Genomic DNA, 19,891 nt, shown 5'->3' with positions numbered 1-19,891 from the left:
TTATAACACAGAGTTATTGCTTTGATGTTTTTCATCAGCTTTATACTTATGAACTTTACCTTTCACAATATAATATTATGGTTTCTAAATTAAACTACATTGCATTTGCAAAAGACTGATGTCTGTAGTGTCAAAAATGTATCTTTTTCAGAAATCATCCTTCTTCCTTTTTTAATGAAAAAAAGGGTAATATCTTGTTACTTTACAGGAGTATTACAGGGAATGGTCTAGTTATGAAGCAGTATAAGAATTTTTGTCTGTTTCTGTTGCAATAAAGGAAAAAAACCTCCCCTCTTTCACCACTCCTTTATCAACTTAAATTAATATGTTTTCTTCTTCTGAGTTCTCTACTTTTAGCAACCAGATTTTACTTTCTTTTCTTTATTGAGCTGACTTCTCCATGACCATTTTTTAAAACAATACATTTTGTGCAAGGGTCAATCCATGAAAAACATTTTTTCCCTATAAATCTGAGTCATATTCCACCTTTAACATCTATGCCATTCTGGTAGCAGTTTGGTCACGCTAGGTGGTGCTATCACATACAATCTTTTTCACAAATATGAAGTTTTACTATTAAACAGTAAGGGATTTTTTGTTTTTTGATAGAATTTATCTTTTTTGGTGGGGAGGAGAGTTGTGGCAAGCATCAAGGGTCTTCCTGATAATGGTTCTTTCTTTTAAGCAGTTAGATATTATTGCACTATTTGATCCTGGAAATTATAAACTGGCTAGGAATCTGGGTTCCAGTTGGAACTAGTAGCAAAGCAAGTGTATTGGAAGTAACATTACATCAGGAAAAAAAAAAGGTATGCTTAATTTCAGTACTCCTGCAATCACTGTCAAAAATGGACAGTAAATAAATAGTATCCATAGGTCTTCAGGTCTAATTTATGCTATTTTCTATATTGCATCTGTCAGATGGGACTGTGTCAAGCATTCAACTAAGCAACCTTAATTCTTCTGACACTGCCCAATGGCAGATGTTTAATTAAATAGTATAGGAAATAGGGTACCTACTGGATAAATCCTCCCTGGGGTATCATTCCAAAAGCAGTCTACGGCTAAATTTTGCCAAGCTAAATATGTACCCAAGCCATCATGAATACTATATTCCTATTTCACATAATCATGGCTAATTATGCACAAAAGTACTTCAAAGTTCTTGCTTAAAACAGTTAAATGCTTGATAATTTCATTAGGTATTACTTATTATTAGGATAATGAGAAATCGCAAATAATCACTATTCACCTCCTCCATTCATTCACCATTTTAATTTTCTCTATTAAAGTCTCCCTAACCTAGCTTATTTTCATAAACTGAAGTGCTTAGTACAGCTAACATCCCCATGCCCCAAAGTAGGAAGTACTTTGAGATGTAGAAATCTATTCTGCTTTTTGGATAACAGGTCAAAAGAATTGCATATAGCATTGGAAGTGCTTCCAAACCATACATAAAAGAAGAATAATCAATATTTCTAGTTTGTTGGGTTTGGTTTTTGGGGGTTTTTGGGTTTTTTTTTTTGAGTTAAAATATCATTTACCTCTTTAAGTTAAAATTTTCAGAGAACTGTCAACAGTAGCTTCAGGATCACTTTCATGAGAACTAAGAGCTAACTTTCAGTCATTTTTTCCTCAAGTGTATTACCTTGCACTTATCAACACTGAATTTCATCTTCTGTTCCATCAGTTACTCACATGACATTTTCAAATCCTCCTGCAAATCTGTACCCTCACTTTCAGATTTTTCCAACTGGAAAAAAATTACAAGATTTGTTCTCTTCTCCCAGTCATTTAAGAATGATAAAAAAAGAACAACTACCACAGATTCTTGGGTGAGGTTGACATATATCTTTTTCCCCCTTTTGTTCTCAGATCCCTGCTATTAGTTGTATCCAAGTCAATTTTGTCAAGTGTCTTGTTATGCTAAATCACTTCCACAGCAGCACCAAGTGTATGTTCCTGGCCAAGTAGGGAGTAAGGAAGACTGCGAAGAAGACCAAGTTTCTGTGATCAGTAAGAAAGCACCAGCAGTACTCATAAGACCTTGGAGCCTTTTTAAATATGTAAAAAGCTGGGGAGCTGACTGTAGTATTTATAGGACTTGGAGAGCAAGAAAGATGAGGTTTATGAACACTGGAACTTCAAGGCTGGGAATATAGATGGGGTAGCACACTGGTATTGTGTAGTCAAAGGCCGGGGAGAAATGTGACAAAATCCAGAGGGCTGGGGAACTGAGAGGGAGCCCCGTGTGGTGACAAAACTAAGAGACGACTTGGAGCAGAAAGAAGTGGACCTGCTTGAAAGGTTATGACTAAAGTACTTGGGAAGGTTAGGATTTTGAAGACAGGGAGGAAAGATCAGCCATTCAGGACCTTTCCTTTGGGAAGTGGTGTAGAGCATGTGACACCCCAGGTCAGGGGCAGTAAAAAAATGGAGCTCTGAGATAAGCCAAAGTAACCTCAGAATTAATACCTTGCTGTGGGATGTCAAAGGGATACATCTCTCCATACACAGATTTTCTGTCAGAAATGTCATAGATGACACTGCTGGAAACCACCCTGAATTATGAAAACTAACAGTAACCCTTTTTTATTATCTATCTTTCAACTGGTGGTTAATTTATAAAAGGACTTGTGTCTTATTTATACATCATTCTTCATCATACACTCTAAAGACTTTGTAAACACTCATGCAGATAATAATTACATTATAAAACATAGCATCAAGCTTTAAATTTCTGAAATATAAGAAAATCGCCATAGAAGCTAAGATTCTGAAAACTTCAGAAGTTTCAGTGGATTCTGTTCTGTCAAAAAAGCAGAAAGATCGGCAGCACTTGGGGATGAGGATGGACAGATATATTTAATAAAAGAGAGACGGAAAGCCTGAGCAAGAAAGATCACTTTCTGACAAATGATAAGCTTCTGAGTTTTCATGAACTAGCCAGATGGGGTTTTCATACATTTTTACAGTAGTTTGGTCTTGGAGATTAGAGAACTGGAGGGTGACTGACCCTGAAAATAGCGTTGGCTGGCATTATTAATGAAGTGCCACAATCCTGCTAGGAACAACGTGCACTGTATCATTGTCTCTGCTTCTATGTCATTGCGGCTAAAAGTGTCAAGGACCCCAAACCGAAGGAAAAAGGATAAGTTTGTATAGGGTGATAATACATCCTGGCCAGCTTCTCCAATGCTTTTAACTGGCATAATCCCATTGATTGGTTTACATCAGCCAAGAATCTGAATATTCAGTTTTAAAAAATGAGCTGGAAGGCATTCTTATTTAAAAACGTTAAGGTGAAAAACTTTGTAATTAATATTTAAAGCAACAATAAGCCTAAGTTCACAAGCCAAGCACTTGAGCTACATTTTCCTGGATGAGAATATCTGTTTTAAAAATGTATGGTTTGGATTTTACTGGCTTCAAATCTTCTGGTGGGCTTTTTTTTTTTTTGGTGGGGAGGCGGGAGGGAAGAAAGAAACTGTGGGTGGATTTAATTTGTATACCATGGAATATGGAGCACCCACTGAGTGGAAAATTTTGCCAGAGAGTATCTGAGATTGTACAGTCACAGTAATTTGACATCTGTGGTTTAGCATTTTTGTGAGTCATTTATTAAAGGCATTTAAAAATATGTTTTACTTCTAATCTACCTTACTTGTGTTATTATCTGTTCTTTGTAAGGCACTCATTAGAAATGGATCTAAACAACAACAAAAAAACCTGAACAGAGTTCAGCACCTCTGTGTTGATCAAGAAGCAAGAGCAATGCATGCTCTGAAACACTGCTATCTGATTAGGATGATTGCCTTCCTGATTTACTTACATTACTTGTGAAAGGTGCTATAATAAAAATCTTTGAAATCCAAGGGAAGTGAGATCCCAATGAGGGACTTCTGCTCGAACATCATCATCAGTATTATGAATGGCAACACAATTTCCTTTGAAATTAATTATGATGACAGGCAGAGCAATTTAAAACAAACAGGAGGGTAAAACAAAGATTTTGAAGAATATGAATGATGCAAACAATATTTAAGCACAACAAAATTCTAGAAGTAAAAATATGAAATACAACCTGAGGTTTCTAAAATAAGGCCACCAATAGTATTATTTTTAACATACTAATTATTTGTGTGAATTTGTCTCCTTGATAAGCTATAAAACATATGTAAATAAAACCAAACATTCTTTTTGGAAAATGTTTTCAATTTTTCCAATTCTTCTTTTATTACAGGTCAACAATATGGACACATTACTTCAGACTACCAAATTAGGCAAAATCGATATTTTTTCACTGCAACTTCCTTTCTAAAGTTAACATCCTGGGTCATAGTGGATTTTACCTCACCAAGTGCCCCTATCTTCGCCATAGTCTTTTATGTCTGCATTACCCGCCCTTGGCTTCATTAGGGTATGTGTCACCTCAGCGTGCTGCAGGTGGCCACGGTCGTCAACTGAAGCTGGCGTCCACCTGCCCCGACCCCCATGGCACTGCAGTCCCAGCTGGGCCAGAGCAGGTCTCTCTCAGAAGGCTGGGGTGGCCTTGGCTGTTTGGAGCTGGATGGAGCTGGTTGGAGCTGGTTCCACAGCTGTTCACATGATTGTCACTGACCATCAGGAACTGCTGGCTGGCTCAGGACTGCCACTGACAGATGTCAGGCTGGTGACTGGGTATTTGCCAGATAGGTAGGGACTCCCCTGATGTCAAAAAGAGCTAAAAATCCACAAAATTGGGCAACCATAACGGCCTGCTCTGACACCATGGTAATGGGAATAGAAAGTCCCTAAAAGCAAAAGCCCATAAACATAATCCAGTCTTGAAGTTAGCCATTGTTCCAGTAGGACCCTCAGCAGAATAGAAAGTTAAACAATGACCTGGTGGTAGCTGATAGGATGAAAGTATAGGCTCTAGTTACCTTAGATAATTTTAATACTAAAAATCACACCTCTAGAAGGAGATTTTATATGTAAATGTAAGACCACCTTAGGATAATGAGCCAGACAGAAATTAGGACAAGCGCAAATGAGTTTTTGTTATATAATTGCGAGTGGCCAATAAGCTATTTTAATGTGATTTTTTTCCTTGTTACCTTTTTACATAAAAGATCCTATGAGTTTCCTAAGACGTGTACTGGCTGTGTTAGGTGCCTAGCACCCTATTCTGCAGAACTGAAATAAAGACAAATATCCTGACTCAGTGTGTTGATTGGCTCTTGCACGGGAGGTAAAGAACCTTCTTTTTAGGGAGAACAACCTCAGTGTCCCCTGGCTGCTCTGCTCCCTGGATGGGCAGTTGATTGGGACCTGGCTGCTGGTCCCTGCCCTGCCTCACTCCCCTGGGGAGCCCATACAACTTCTGTTCCCTGGGGAGTGGCCAGCCCATGCTGTGCCCTGATAACCCACCACACCATGACCATCATATTTTTTCTGGCAAAGACCACACAGTGTTAATGGCTCCTAGCAACCCCCTCACTCAACCCCACTACGCCTAAGGAAAAGGGAAGTGTTCACTTTGCGACCCACAGGGACATTGGAAATGTCCAGAGAAAAAGGTCAGATACTGGAAAGATATTTATTGTTCAACAGTTTGACATGTGTCATTAATAAGACCTTTCTGTAGTAACTGGGACTATTAGACTGCTAAAATATTATTTGCACTAACAGTGAATTTTTGGTTTTGTATATATGCAGTGTTCCTTCTTGTCCATTAAAAGATTTTGATGTAACAGGGATAATATAGAAAGACCTATAAAGATTGTGAGAAACATTTTGGCAAAAAAAGTGCCTTACAAAAGTTAGACTTTTTCACTATCCTTTCTTTGAACTCTTTCCAGTGCTTCATTCAGCTTCTTTGTGGAAATAAAGGATTCTAGTTGTTTTCCTGGGTAACCAAAGGAAGATGAGGAAAATCTTCAAAGAAGAAGAAACTTTTTTCAGAAGCTCATTTTGAGCTGAATGTTGATAGAAAGATCAATACTTTATTACTGAAGAAAAATTTGATCCTTCAGATGCATGAGCAGTCATACTGAAATCACTCATAAGAGACCTGAGGTGCAGGGAGGAAATCAGTGACCCCTCTATATACGATGTAGAGTTACCAAGTTTGAGAAGATGATGCAGAAAGACCAGAGACTAGGAGAAAGGGTAAGATAGTTTTGCAGGAACTGTATTTTAAAATGAAGCAGTCTCCAGCACAGTTTGTTAAACATAAAATCCATTAGCATACTTCTAAAATGTTTACGTTTTCAGGCTAGATGTGGTGATGTATGGTGGGGAATAAATTTCTGTCAGTCTTCCAATTAGTTGAGAAGAATAATTTTATCCTGAAGTTCCCAGGAAATCAAACGAGACTTTTTATTCTGGGCTGTTCTGTTTTCTAACGAAAATTGTCTGCTGCACTTGTGCTGTAGTAAAATGTATAAGAAAATCACATGTATAACAGTAATTTATTCTTTTCATAAGCTTGCTTACCTGTTATTCTCTTTCACCTCACAAGACCCTTTCTCACTGAACAGAACATTAGCAGTTCCATTTATTTCAAAGAATGGGATACTACGTACATGGATAAGGGTTTTATAAATGGGTCCAGATTAATGTGTCATTCTCTTATCATTACCACAAATGACTCAGAGTCCATGATTCACTGGAGTAGGAAGTACAAAATTTATGAGCTAAAGTTGTTTTATTTTATCTTCTCAAACCTTAGTGTTCTGGATGAATGAGAATAGACAGGAACATGAACATTTTTAGTTAACATATGCATAGCATCAAAATATGTCCAGAAGGATATTGCTGCAACCTAAACCTTTTCCTTGGCACCCTCAGAAGTGCTAGAGCTCACAGAAAGGTTATATATTCATTGAATTTTACTGCCAAGTATAAGCTTTAACAAATTTTCCTGACATTTTGTTGTATAAATTGATATAGATACGTTGCTGCTCACAAAGTAGCAATTACATTTCATACATTTTTTCTGCTAAAAACAAAAACAGTATTCAGCTTGACAAGATTTCTCGTTAAAAGTTTAAAAAATTAGAAATACTTGTTACTAATTAGATAATTAGGAAGCAGATTAGAAACCTCTAAAGAGAAATGCACTTAAGCCTACAAGTATGTTACAATGTATCTGTTTGAACTCATGCCTGTGGTATAATTAGCATTATGTATTACTTTCACAGTTTTGATTAAAATGTGTAATGTGAGGTACCATTAAGTCTAACACTTTGCATCTCACTGGTTCTTCACATCACTAATTAGCACAAAGGTTGTAGTTCTCATTTTTCCAATATCAACATATCATTAAAGAAGCACGTTGATGATTATGCTCATAGATGTGGTAGGACACCATAGAGATGAAATTTTCAATTTCCTAAAGGGTGAATACAGTTACAAATTTAGCAAAGAAAAAATCTGTGATTTAAAACATTACCTTTTACAGTTGTATCAATAAGAATTTTGATAGTTACACAAAGAAAAAAAAACCTGCTTTGATGCAAGAATGAAAATAAAAGCCTCTTTTTCACTATGGAGGACTTAAGAAGTTCAGTAATCAGATATGTAGTCTACATAGCTGAAATATTACTTACTATCATTTTCAGTAAGCAACAGTAAAGTACTGCCAAAGACACCATCAAATGAGAAAAGAGTTTCTTGTCTTTAAACAGATGAAAATAGCCAAATTTGATGACAGGAAACCTGAAAATGAATATGAATAAAAATCTTGGATCCAGTCTTGTCGGGAGGAGGAGGATGTCGGGAGTGGGAGACGGACCCGGAGTAACGATGTAACCTCAATATGAGTATGATCGTTCTCCCTTTATTTATGTTTTTACGAAGTATATATAGACAGGCAAGCAGAGCACGCGCTAGCGGTAGCTATACGATTGGCTTACAGTCTCTGTTCACGCGACCAGGGCGCTCACACAATTGGTGTAGACCCCTTGTCCACGCGCAGCAACATTCTCTCATCTTCTGGATGCGGTCCCGTTTATCTTATCTACCAAGTAGCTGCTGCTGCTTACTTCTGCTTTTCCCAGGAGAGCTCATGGTCATCTCCAGGCCTTTATCTACATCAAAGACTGGGTTGCTCATTGCAATTAAATCGTGGCCTTTTTCACACAGCCATTCCTCCACACAGTCTTACATTTTTTCCTGTATTTTTTCCTCCTCCCCATCTTGCACAATTCCCATGTATGTCATATTTCTCCTAATCTCAACCTTTCCTGTGATTCCTAGCCTTCTGGATGTTGTGACCTCCAATAAATTATCTCCATTATTTTGCATTCTCCCATCCTGTATTTCATTAACTTTTCTGTCTACACTCTTATGTACATATGCAGAGTATGACTTATTTCTTTGGAATCATTTGTTTTCTCTCCAAGATTAGTAAATGAAGGTCATTCTTAAGTGAACAAATTTATTACCTCCATTATGCATCCATTATGGAAACATGATAGTAAGTTAAAAAAATAGTATTTTTCCTTCCTAAACCTTCCTAAAATGTACTTATATCATGAAATTGGTTTGCCCAGCAGTCATTTACACTGCAACCAGGTTCTTTTCTGGAGGAGATAAACTGTTTCTTCAGAGCAGACCTGAGAAGTCAATTACAATTTAGGAGTTAAGCACCTAAATGTTTTCTGAATTTTTAGATTGAAATATAAAAGACACCTTTTTTTAAAACTGTTACTTATTTCAGCAGGAGTTAAGTCTCCTTAATACAAGTTAGGCACCCAGTAATGATTGTAGAAATGGCCAGAAGGGCTGTTTCCTAATAATAATTGCTGCATGTTATTTGAATAATGGAAATAGCATTTAAAATTTTATGCTTTTAATTAGGAAAGCTTGAAAATTAATTAATGCCCTTTTCCTAACAAAAGGAGGTATGATAAAATTATAGAAAGCTGGAAGATGAAAACATCTTGGGAGGTGACTAATTTAACTGGATGGCAGAAAGATGGAATCCAAATTTTAAATTTTAAACACAAGCTGAGTCTCTGGGGTAATTTTTCCCTTCAAAAATGGTTTTAGGAGGTGTCACCATCCTTTTCAATAAACATCTGAAGTTACAGTGCTCTCCTAGATCAGAGATTTTAAATGCTGGACTGAAGCTAAGAAAATGGTGATACTGTTAGAATTAGTTACTATGATCATTACTGGCTAGTGATTGTTCTAGGCATCTGTAGTTAAAACACAACCAAGAAGAACAGAGAAAAAATAGGAAACAAAATGTTTTTATAGTTGAGTTTGCAGCTTCAAGCCATGTTCAGGGATTTACCATGGGATTTCTAAGTGGTACATATGGGTTTAAAGATTCTAAACAATATCTTAGAGAAGCAAGAGTAAAGAGCTTTTATGAAAGTTATTATACCAGACATGCCCTAAACACATTTTGTCTGGGAACTGAAGTTACTTGCTATAGGGCTCAAAGCATTTTATGTCTTTTATGAACTTGAGTGGTGAACAAACCCCGATTTTATTTGAGTTTTCTCTATTGAATGTGTGACCTTTTAAATATGAAGGAGTTGGTTAGTCTACACTTTACCTGGAGCCGTTTTCAGGAAATTCCTGTAATATTTTGACTGTATAATAATTTTGAGTATTTATATAGGTATAACTCATAGGCAAGAGCTGTGGACCAGAAAAAAAATTGAGTGATTTTGGAAACATTAAATATCAGAAAATAACAATTTGATAGCTTTTTAATTTAGCAAGTACATTTGAAAACAGTAGACTAAAGGTTAAATTATCATATAATTTCTTAGGTGAGCAAAGAAATATTGTCTAATATCACTGACTAGTTTATAAATGTAGCTTATTTTTATCTGAGATTAAAAGACTCATATCCAGAGACAGAAATGAAAAAAATAAACAAACAGTTGTATATTTTAATAGTTATAAAGTAGTAATGAAAATAATTTTTACTTTCTCTGCCCTCCTTCCCCCCCGACCCATAAATCTAAACAGAACAAACAAAGGCTCCTGTTAACTCTCGAAATAGTACAGTCTTCCAACATCTATAAAGGCAAACTGCTGATTTGTCTTTTCTGCCATATAAAACTAAGAGAACAGCTTTAGAAAGGTTTCAGATACTCATTAGAAATCTCTTCCTTATCCCATGGCTGTTGGTGGGACTGAGGTGTAGCTGAATAATTAAAATAGTTCACAACCCCTGAAATGATAGGCTATTGCCAAATATGACAGGATAAAAAACTTAGAGATGGGGGAAAGGAAGAATGTAAAACATCCCTTTTCTGGACAGTCAACACTTACACATGGTAATGGTGATCAAAAGAAGAACAAAGCTAGTGAGTGGCATGAATTGGTAAGGATATGTGGGGTGTGAAAAAGTTTGTTTTTTCTTTTGGAAGGATAACGAAAGGGAGGGAGAAAAACACACAGAGACATAAAAACTGGCCAATTACTGTTAAAAAAAATAAACAGAAACAAACCTCATCAGTCACACTAATGATAGATGATCAAGAACTGGGATTGGATGCAAACCTTGAGGGGTTGCATGTTGGTGGGACTTCGCCAACTGCTGAGGCAATGCATAGCTGAAGGGGGAACGGGGGGAACAGTGAGGGGGGTAGGCAGAAAGGGGTATAAAAGGGACTAGCCGCATGTAAAGTGGTCGGTGAGTACGCTTGTCTAGCTGAGCCCTGCGCCTGATCGCAACAATGTGTCCTGTCTTCTGTGTCTTATATATTAAATCTTTTCTTACCTCTCTCCATGTAATATCACTCTCTATTCCATGTGTGTGTGTTGCAAGGACTCACTACCAGCTGCTGGTGAGACCTGCGTGCATGTGAGTGAAATTTGGTGTCGGCTACCGGAGTCAGTCTGGAGCTGTGGGTGCCCCTGACCTACGATGTCAGTGGGGTCTCAGCATTGGCAACTAGAGTGAGTGGGGGTCTTTAATCCCCAGCCACTGGGGCAGGAATGGTGTGTGTCACCAGGGTGAGTGAGGTGAGTGGTGGGCTTAGCACCGGTGGTAGGTAGTCTACATCATGGAGCGAGGATGTGGCCAGAGAAACCCCATCCTGAGAGTTTCCCTTTTAAAATTAGTGCGTTTTTTATATATTTATATGACAAAATCTATTTTTTATATGTGTATGTGTATATTCACACATATATGTGTATTTAAATATTTATTGCATTTAGCGAGGATAGACCTGTTAAACAGATACAAAGATTTTATGGGCAAAATCTTGCAATTTAAACTGTAAGGCAAACAGAGGGCAAATGTTATGACAGGCTGTTAGGCAGACCCTCATTGGTGATAAGTCGGTGTTTCAGTAGCTCAGGCCTCAATTGTGGTAAAATTTTCTCCCCTGATTAGCATAATATTGCACTTTATGTCCATACTGCTAAATAAAAGAGTCAGAGAATCAGCTCATATACCCAATTTTTCTCAGTCACGCCACTTATTAGCTCACTCTCTGGGTATGTTTTGAATGCCTCTATTTAGCTGTCTCTAAGGCAAAGCTCATGTGCTTATGGGAATAAACCTCAGGAGAGAGTACTCCCAGATAGTTGTTTCCTTCCTAGATCATTTCACACACTCAGACATGCCTCGTGCTGTTCTATCACACACTCGAATATGCAACGTAAACCTCCAATTCCACATTATAAAACCAGCAGTCTCCTGGGGGCACAGTATAGTCTCCAAGTTATTTGAGGCACGCCAAAACATAAAAACATGAGAAGACAATTAATTGCGTGTGCGGAGCACTGCATGAGGCCCACAGGCCCAAGTGTAGAATATGGAGATGGTGATTGTTTTCTCTGCTTTTCTCCACTTCTTTTTTTATTTAGCGCTGTAGACACAGGACAATTTGTGATGATCAGTTTTAAGCACAATAAGAAGAATTTGTCTACCTAATGCAAAACTATGCTTTCTTCCTTTTCTTTTTTTTTTTTTTTCCCTTTTTCCAATTCCGTGTCATGGAGATATCACGCAGATTCCCATTGTTTTGGCCCTCCCAGTTCAAAGGGATAGGATGTCTGGCAAGTCATGTTCATGTTTCTAAAGTGCAGTATGTTAAGAACTATGAAATGCTTAAAAAGACTGAAGATAGTAAATGATTGACTTCAAATGGCATTAATCCACATATAGGTGGGAATAAAAGAGCAAAGAGCACCTACTCTGGTAAAATAAGCATTTTGATGGAACTTACTCTCTTTATCTGAAGCCTCCATACTTTGGTAAATACTAGCAAAGGCCTTTTAGGACTAGGGGTAATACACCCCAGTTTCCACAGAACTTCTCCCTTCTGGCTACTGCACTTAGTGAGTAATAATGCTGGCTCATCTTGACATTAATGTTAGCTTTTCTGTCTGTATGTTCATGAAACAAATACCTTAAAATCATCTTAAATCTCTGCTGCCCAATTTAGGAAATGACAACTGAAACAAGAAACATGTCTTTGGGGGGGGGTGGTGGGGTGGGGTTTTTTTTGGTTACCATTGTTAGAGGAAAACAGTGCAAATTTAACCATTGTGCATGTTCTGAAGTTGATATTCTGCTTTTTACTTCAATTCCTTAAAAGAATCAACTGTTTCCAAAGTTGTGAGCCACAGGATATCTGAGGAATTATAGACCTTGGTGTTTCATCTCAGTGTTATACAGAATTGATTTAGAGTGCAATTAAAGTGAACTTAGTAAAATGTCTAACTCAGTATCACATGTTATAGGCACAAATTCATACAAGTGGAAATCATGCGGTTTTAACCTGTTGGAGGTTATTGAAAAATTAATAAACAATAGATGAATATTACCCTAATTAATGTAGTTTATGCCTTCAATATTAACTGATAATGTGTTACACAAAAAGTCATTGGAATTAAAAGATAACTAGAAGATAAAAGGCTAAGTCTTGTCAGAGATTTTTAAACCGATTAATTAGTATGAAGGAACGCACAATCAAGGACTGTTCCTCAGGGCTATAAGGTGGATGAGTGGCCTTCATGAAAGATTGGGAACTGATAAATAAGGGTCACATAATGCTTTTATATGACTTAAGAGGAACTGGTACTGAAACATTCTCATTTCCTTACCATGTAATGTTAATTTATAGGCTAAAAAAAAAAATCCTAAAAATTTCCTGTGCTATTTGCATGTAATAAAATACTGGATTGTCTGATGACAGAATTTGAGTTATTTTCAATTCAGATAAATACAAATCTAGACATAATTTACAAAACCAAAAACAAAAACAAAAACCTAAGCAAGAAAGATAAATATTAAACAAAATAAATAAACAAAATGTGTCTGAAATTTAGTAGTTCCTATTCAGGATGAAAGCAGGAACAGAAAATAAACATAGAAATGTTTTGTTTAAAATACACTAGATTATTTATTCCTAAATATGTTATCTCTGGATGCAGCACCTGAAGCATGGCAAGAAGCTCTGCTGATTTATATTTAATTCATTCTTCAAAGCTAGTAAGTATTTTTACTCTTGTTTTACACAAAAGAAACTGGAGTGCAATGTCAAATTCAGCTCTTAATATCTATGACAGGTGCAACGAATCATGCTCTGTAGTGTTCTCTCTCTCTGACAACAGAGATTGAGTTGAAGCAGTGAAAATTTGTGGAAATTAGCCCATCATAAGAGTATTTCAATAATGAAAAGAGATATATGCATATTTCCTCTCAGGCTGCTATGAATATAAATAAATGCAAGAAATAGTTTGGTGTAGTTTGTTATATTTTTACCAGTACATAGGGAAAAATCTTAAATATTTCAACAAAAAGCCTGAAAATTTCATTACATTTCAACAAGTGTTTTATGTTAATATCTGTATAATTTTATTTTTCTATGTGGCCTGCCCTGAAAAAAAAAAAAGGCAACAAACCAGATCAGAAATATTTTTGATGGATATAAGTCATTAACAAAACCTATGTCTGAATCAGTTTCAAAGCTCAGGAATTTTAGGCAGAGCTAAAACATTGTACAACATGAATTATACAATTTGAGCCACACCTGCCAACTTGTATATTTGCCATGTCTAATATGCTTTTGGATTTAAACCTACGGGATTCATTTTGTGCATATTTTAATTTCTCTATTTCTTGGTAAATCCATGTTATATTTCTGCCACCAAACCTTTATTTAGCAAATAATTACAATCTGTATTAATGCAAAGCAATAGCCTCTAAGCTTACAGCTGGCCAAAACAGACTATGCTGGAGCCCTTGCTGATTTGAAATGGTCCTGGAAAGCACTTTGCAGATGAAGAGGAAAGGCTCAGCTGCTAGCACTCTAGTTATACAACCTTCATCTGAGTAACCCTGAGTTTCCATGGGTGAAAAATATTCTGTAAATTATTATATGATGGACTTTTCTATTATCAGAAATGCTGCTAGCATTTTCTGTAGTAGTATATATCTAGTGTCAGTTCATGACCTGCCAGAGTCTCATTTAACAGACTCCATAGGAGGTAACAGATGGATTCCAAAAGGTTCACCACTCAACAATATTTATCCACCTGTTATTGCCAGGTTTCTTTAACAGTTTAGTGGCAAATATTCACTTGTAAATAATGAAGACTTTGACTAGTGCTTCCAAACTTAAATCATTCCCTTCTTCATGATTCAGACAAAGAAAAGATGCCATCATGCTTTTCTGAAATCAATGTTCTTCTGTGTGGCAATGCTTCTGACTGTGATTTTTATTTGCAGCAGGTTGTGTTCTTAAAAAAAGGCTAGCATAGGTAACAAATATCTTCTTATTTCCTTGTGCCGGATTATTTGGATTACATGGATAAAGTAAGTCCTACTACTTTGGTATTTGAAAATAGTCCACAAAAATGTATTCTGTCTGCTAAAAAAAGGACTATGGTTATCTTGAACATCTACAGCTTGATTTTACAGCCAGGGAATCTGTTGAGGGTACTACTCATTAAGACACCCGTTACTGAGCATAAAGTAAATAAGAATTATCACAGTAAATCGGAGAGATTCTGCAGGAAAATTCCCATTGTATAAGAATATTGTATCTGTATCTCTACAATGAGGATATTTCATGCAAGATAGGAAGGTCTGCTATTCAGTTGTTACTGCATTTCATATCTGTTAAGTGATAAAAGTAAATAATTTCCTGACATGTTCAAATCCCCTATAGCTTCTAATATAAATAATGAATAATTTTTACTGTGATAAGGTGCATACGTTCCTCTTTTTTTTTTTTTTTAATCTTTTCTATAGATTAAAACCTATTTCTATCATAGGTTAGGAATACATAATGAAATTACTAAAATATGGCTTTTTACTGAACTAGAGAAACAGAAAGGGAGTTACTTAGAACAGTTAAGCTACTTTCCTACACTGAGTCATACTGTTAAGGAATTTTCGTTGAATCTATAGACACATTGTCCTCATGGATTTCTGACTCACTGTAACGACTACATTAAAAATAAAAAAAAATAGTTGTTTAATAAATGCAATTTCATTTGAATTTTCTGTTAAAATGTAACATACCTAGGGGAAGAGAAATAAAGCTATGACAATACTTACGTCTTCAGACACTGTTTACAATCAATATATAATTCAGAACTTCATTATGGGTTATTTACAACATTATGATAGAACTGATCAACTATGATTGCATTCACTAGGCTGTCCTCACCTTTTGAATTTTCTTGAACTTAAATGGAAAAAAAGAAGATGTTTACATCTAAATAATCACTGTGTGAATACATTGGAAGACATCATAATATTTACTTTTCACATGTTTTAATAGTTATGGAGTTAATATCAAAAAATTAATGGAAATCTTAAATACTACATTGAATTTATATTAAATTTATAAGACAAGATAAATATGAAGAAGTATGTTTTGAGTGTTTTTTTTCCCCCAAAAAATGGAATCAAAGTTTTCTCTTGTCAATGTCAATATTATTATAATGCTCATATATCAAATAATGATATAAATCTTTTTTTAAAAATCTTTTTTTTTGTTTTGTTTGATGAGTTATTTATAGTCCTGAGTTCTCCAGTGTATCCTTTGCACTATTTATTATTGTCCCATACCAGCACCCTGCATCCTTGACTCCCACTTGCAAGGCTTGGTCTATCATACTGGACCTAGTTGCATCTGAATTACATTTTTATGTTAACAGTGAATATTTCTATCCACACAGATTACCAACTTGTTACTACAATTGCCACACAATGATAAAAAGCTAAGCAAAGTGAAACAAATGAGATAACTCCTCTTTGGTCATTAAAAAATTGCTGTTACAGCTAAACAAACTAAAACAGAGCTCCAAGCAGGCTAATAGGAGTTCAGGCACAGCCTGATGAGTGTCACCCCACTTGGTGTAAAGCCTCCGGCCTGTAACTAGCAAAGGCAATGCTGTATCTACTGGTCTTAATGTTTCCAAGGCAAGGAGATGCCATCTGATTTGCTTCCTTTCTGCTCGAGGGGTAGCTTTTGTTAGAAGAAGTTGCCTGGATTCAAACCACACAGCACTTGATTCTGGGTGTTCTCATGGTGCCAAGTGGTACCCTACTGGTAGAATACATTGACATTTTGTTTGAGTGTGATTTTTAGCTTGAGATACGCAATAGAAAATGAGAGGGTTGTGTGGAAGACCACGAAAAGCATCATTTTTTTTAGTTCAAAATTCAGTGTGCATGTTGCTCTGTGCCATGGGGTGTGATGTGATCATAAGGAAGGAGAATTTAAAGAGCTATTTAGGGTGCAGAGGAGGATGAAGGTAGTTCATTTTTCTCCACTTTTGAGGGCAGCCTGCGGACTCCCCACAAATGTATTCAGGCTTTGTTTTAAAAGAGTTATTTTGGGAAGGGGTGGTTAGCCAAGAAATCAGGAAGCAAATTAATGTTCAATCAATGTAGATGATTAGGGGATTAATGCTCAAGCTTGTTTAATTGTGTAGAGATATCCGTGGGTCTAAATATAAGTCCATGTGTCTTTACTTTGAAAAAAAAAGCTCTGAAGTTTTCAAAGTGTCTGAGATATATAGTAAACACTTGTTCCTCTCTTCACCTTTTAACACCTTTCTTAGACAACAATCAAATGTGACAATATTATTAAAATTACCCATACATTCCTATCCAGAGATCCATAAATAATTTCAATTATTGGTTTTAATAGTGCACCTGCTCCAAGTTATTGCAGTGCCATTAATGACTCATTAATGTGCTTAGATTTCCTGCTGATACATGCTGAATGAATTAATATTTCCTGTAACATTACCAAATAATCAGAAAGACAGAAAAAAAGTTTCTTTCCATTTTAATGAATGTAGCACTTGTTAAACATAATGTATTAGCAGAATTACAAAGGACTCTATGAAATGTGTAGCTGTAAGTGCATCATCTTTTATTTTAATAGTAATAAGACCATTTGCTTATAAGGAATTACATCGGACAGCACTCTGGAAGATAGGCTGTTCGATTAGAATTGTTTGATTAGAGACATGAGCACAGGGGCTTAGCATTAAAAAAATAAAATAAATGAGGAAGACTTTCCTGAGATGTATATTGTGAAGGGTTTGATAAACAAAAATTTCGTAGCAGTTAAAGGCAATTACACCACAGGAAAGGCTAGTAAGAAAACTAACCTGGAGGATCACTAAGAACTAAATTACCTTTTGCAGTGTACCGAGTAAAATCCTTGTATCCTAATTCCCAGTCATCCAGATTAAAGGGACTTCCTGTAATGAATCATGTTTACCATCTCCCCCATGTTTACTATCTCTTTTGTAGATACATAATTATGCATTTTCAACTGAGAATAGAAAAGCACATCAAGGTCAAGTTGTTCAAGATAACTCTCAGGTAAAGTGTGCAATAAGTACTATGAGGAAGTAGGAAAAAATACTTCCCCTCACCCCCGGCCCTGCTGACTAAACAGGAGGTGAAGTGAAAATTAGGTTAGGAACACGGAGGTAAAACCAAGATCATGAATCTGTCACATGCTTGGAAGCCAGTGAGAACCTGAAGATTTGAAAGCCAAGAGAGGGGAACAGAGGAATTTGGGAACTGAATTGACAGAATCATTTTAATTGGGAAGACTTAAAAAGAAAATTTTTGAAATGTAGGAGGAATAGCTATCTTTCATCATAGATAGTTCAGCATTAAATCAAACTATTCACAAATCCCTAATGACACTTGTCATTTTTGTAGTCTGGCCAGTTTGCTATTATAACAAAGAATGTCAATCTATCAAGGAAAAGCAATTTCTTTATTGCAGGAATCAATGATCAAAACTTTTTGGCCTATGTTATACAGGAATTTAGGTTAGATTAATAATATGGTTTGACATGTAAGGCTATCAAACCATCTTCCAGTAAATTATTTCAGGAGTTGTTTTTCCCCTCTGTTGAACCAAATAGTATGTACTAACTGGCTGCTTTTCTGTACACCACTACAAATTTCATTGATCATTTCCTGAAGTAGATTTAAAATACAATTTATTTGTTAAATTTTAATTCTTTCAGAAAACAATGGCAAATTTTAAATCTGGAATGCATTCTTTACGATAAATTTTACAGTCCATTTTTTTGTACAACTATTTATCATATGCACCATATAGAACACAACAATCAGCAATCTTCCCCCCAGTACTTACTAAAAAGTCATGCCCAAAATAGTGAGACTGTTTTTAGGATAAAAGAAATTCATTTAGATATTCTTCCTAAAATCTAAGAGTTCAAGAAGCACATTGTAATATACTACCAATAGAGATCTTATTGATTTACTGATTTTTAAATATATTTTTCTATGATTTAAATTCTGATAGTTCTTTCTCACATATATTTCTCATGAAGTAGTGAGTTTGCCAGGAAGACTCTGCAATGATGAATTGTCTCATAAAGATATTTTTCCACTAAGCTGGTCATTCACACAAATGAAAATTCTCAGGCAGCAATCTCACATAATTCCGTTTCCTGCTATAGTTTGTTCTTCAAAACAATATAACTTCTAGTAATTTTTATTGCAATTCAGTACAGGTAGCCATATCTGAAGCCATTTAAATTACAAACATTATGAAGATATGTCACTCAAAGAAAGGAGAACATCAGGAAGCTGCCTTTGACCATCATTAGACTGAATTAAGTTTGCATTTAGTGTCAAGAAAGAAACTGTCCTTAATCCACTAATTCAGCATGAACATTTCTATTAACTAATCCTCTCAAACTGTAGCAAATGCCATGCTATATGACTTCATAACTTAATGCATTTGAAGCTCAGGAAAATACTTCTGATTTGGAAAAAGCTTTAGCCTTTTTATCTACCATTCACTGAAGTGTCTTGCAATGTTTTTAGGGATAATAAAATGTGCTTGATTTTTTTTTTTTGGGTTGGTTTGGTTGGTTGATTAGGGTCTTAGTGGGGTTTTGGAGGTGTTTTTTTTGGGGTGCCCCCCTCCCTCCCTGTGACTTGGTACCATTATGCTTGGTTTGTCTGAATCCTATGTCATTGTTTTTCATGTGACTTGGATCCTGGAAAATTCTAAATCTTAAATAGTCTAAACTTGTTTATATATACTCAAAACATTTGGGAGTCAGTACCCTTTTGATTATTTGCACAGCTCTGTAAATGGCATTATTTAATATATTACTTTTCACAACACATATATTGTATTGATTCACAATTATTTTCTTAGGGTCAGTAAAGGTAATATTCTCAAAAAAAGTTAACGTGATATGAGTGACAGTATTTATATAAACCAATTCAGTTTTAGATACATATCCAGAACTGAACGTTTTCACAATCTACATTTTACTTGGAAGTATTGACTGAAATCCTGTAAAAGTAACTTCTCTTTTTCATGACATGAATGTAATTCAGAAATGAACCAGATATTTAATGAAAAATATTGTAGTATTTTTGGATCTTCCAATGTTT

This window comes from Calidris pugnax, unplaced genomic scaffold (assembly GCF_001431845.1).
Source record: "Calidris pugnax isolate Ruff unplaced genomic scaffold, ASM143184v1 scaffold153, whole genome shotgun sequence".
NCBI lineage: Eukaryota > Metazoa > Chordata > Aves > Charadriiformes > Scolopacidae > Calidris > Calidris pugnax.
This window is presented reverse-complemented; position numbering follows the sequence as displayed.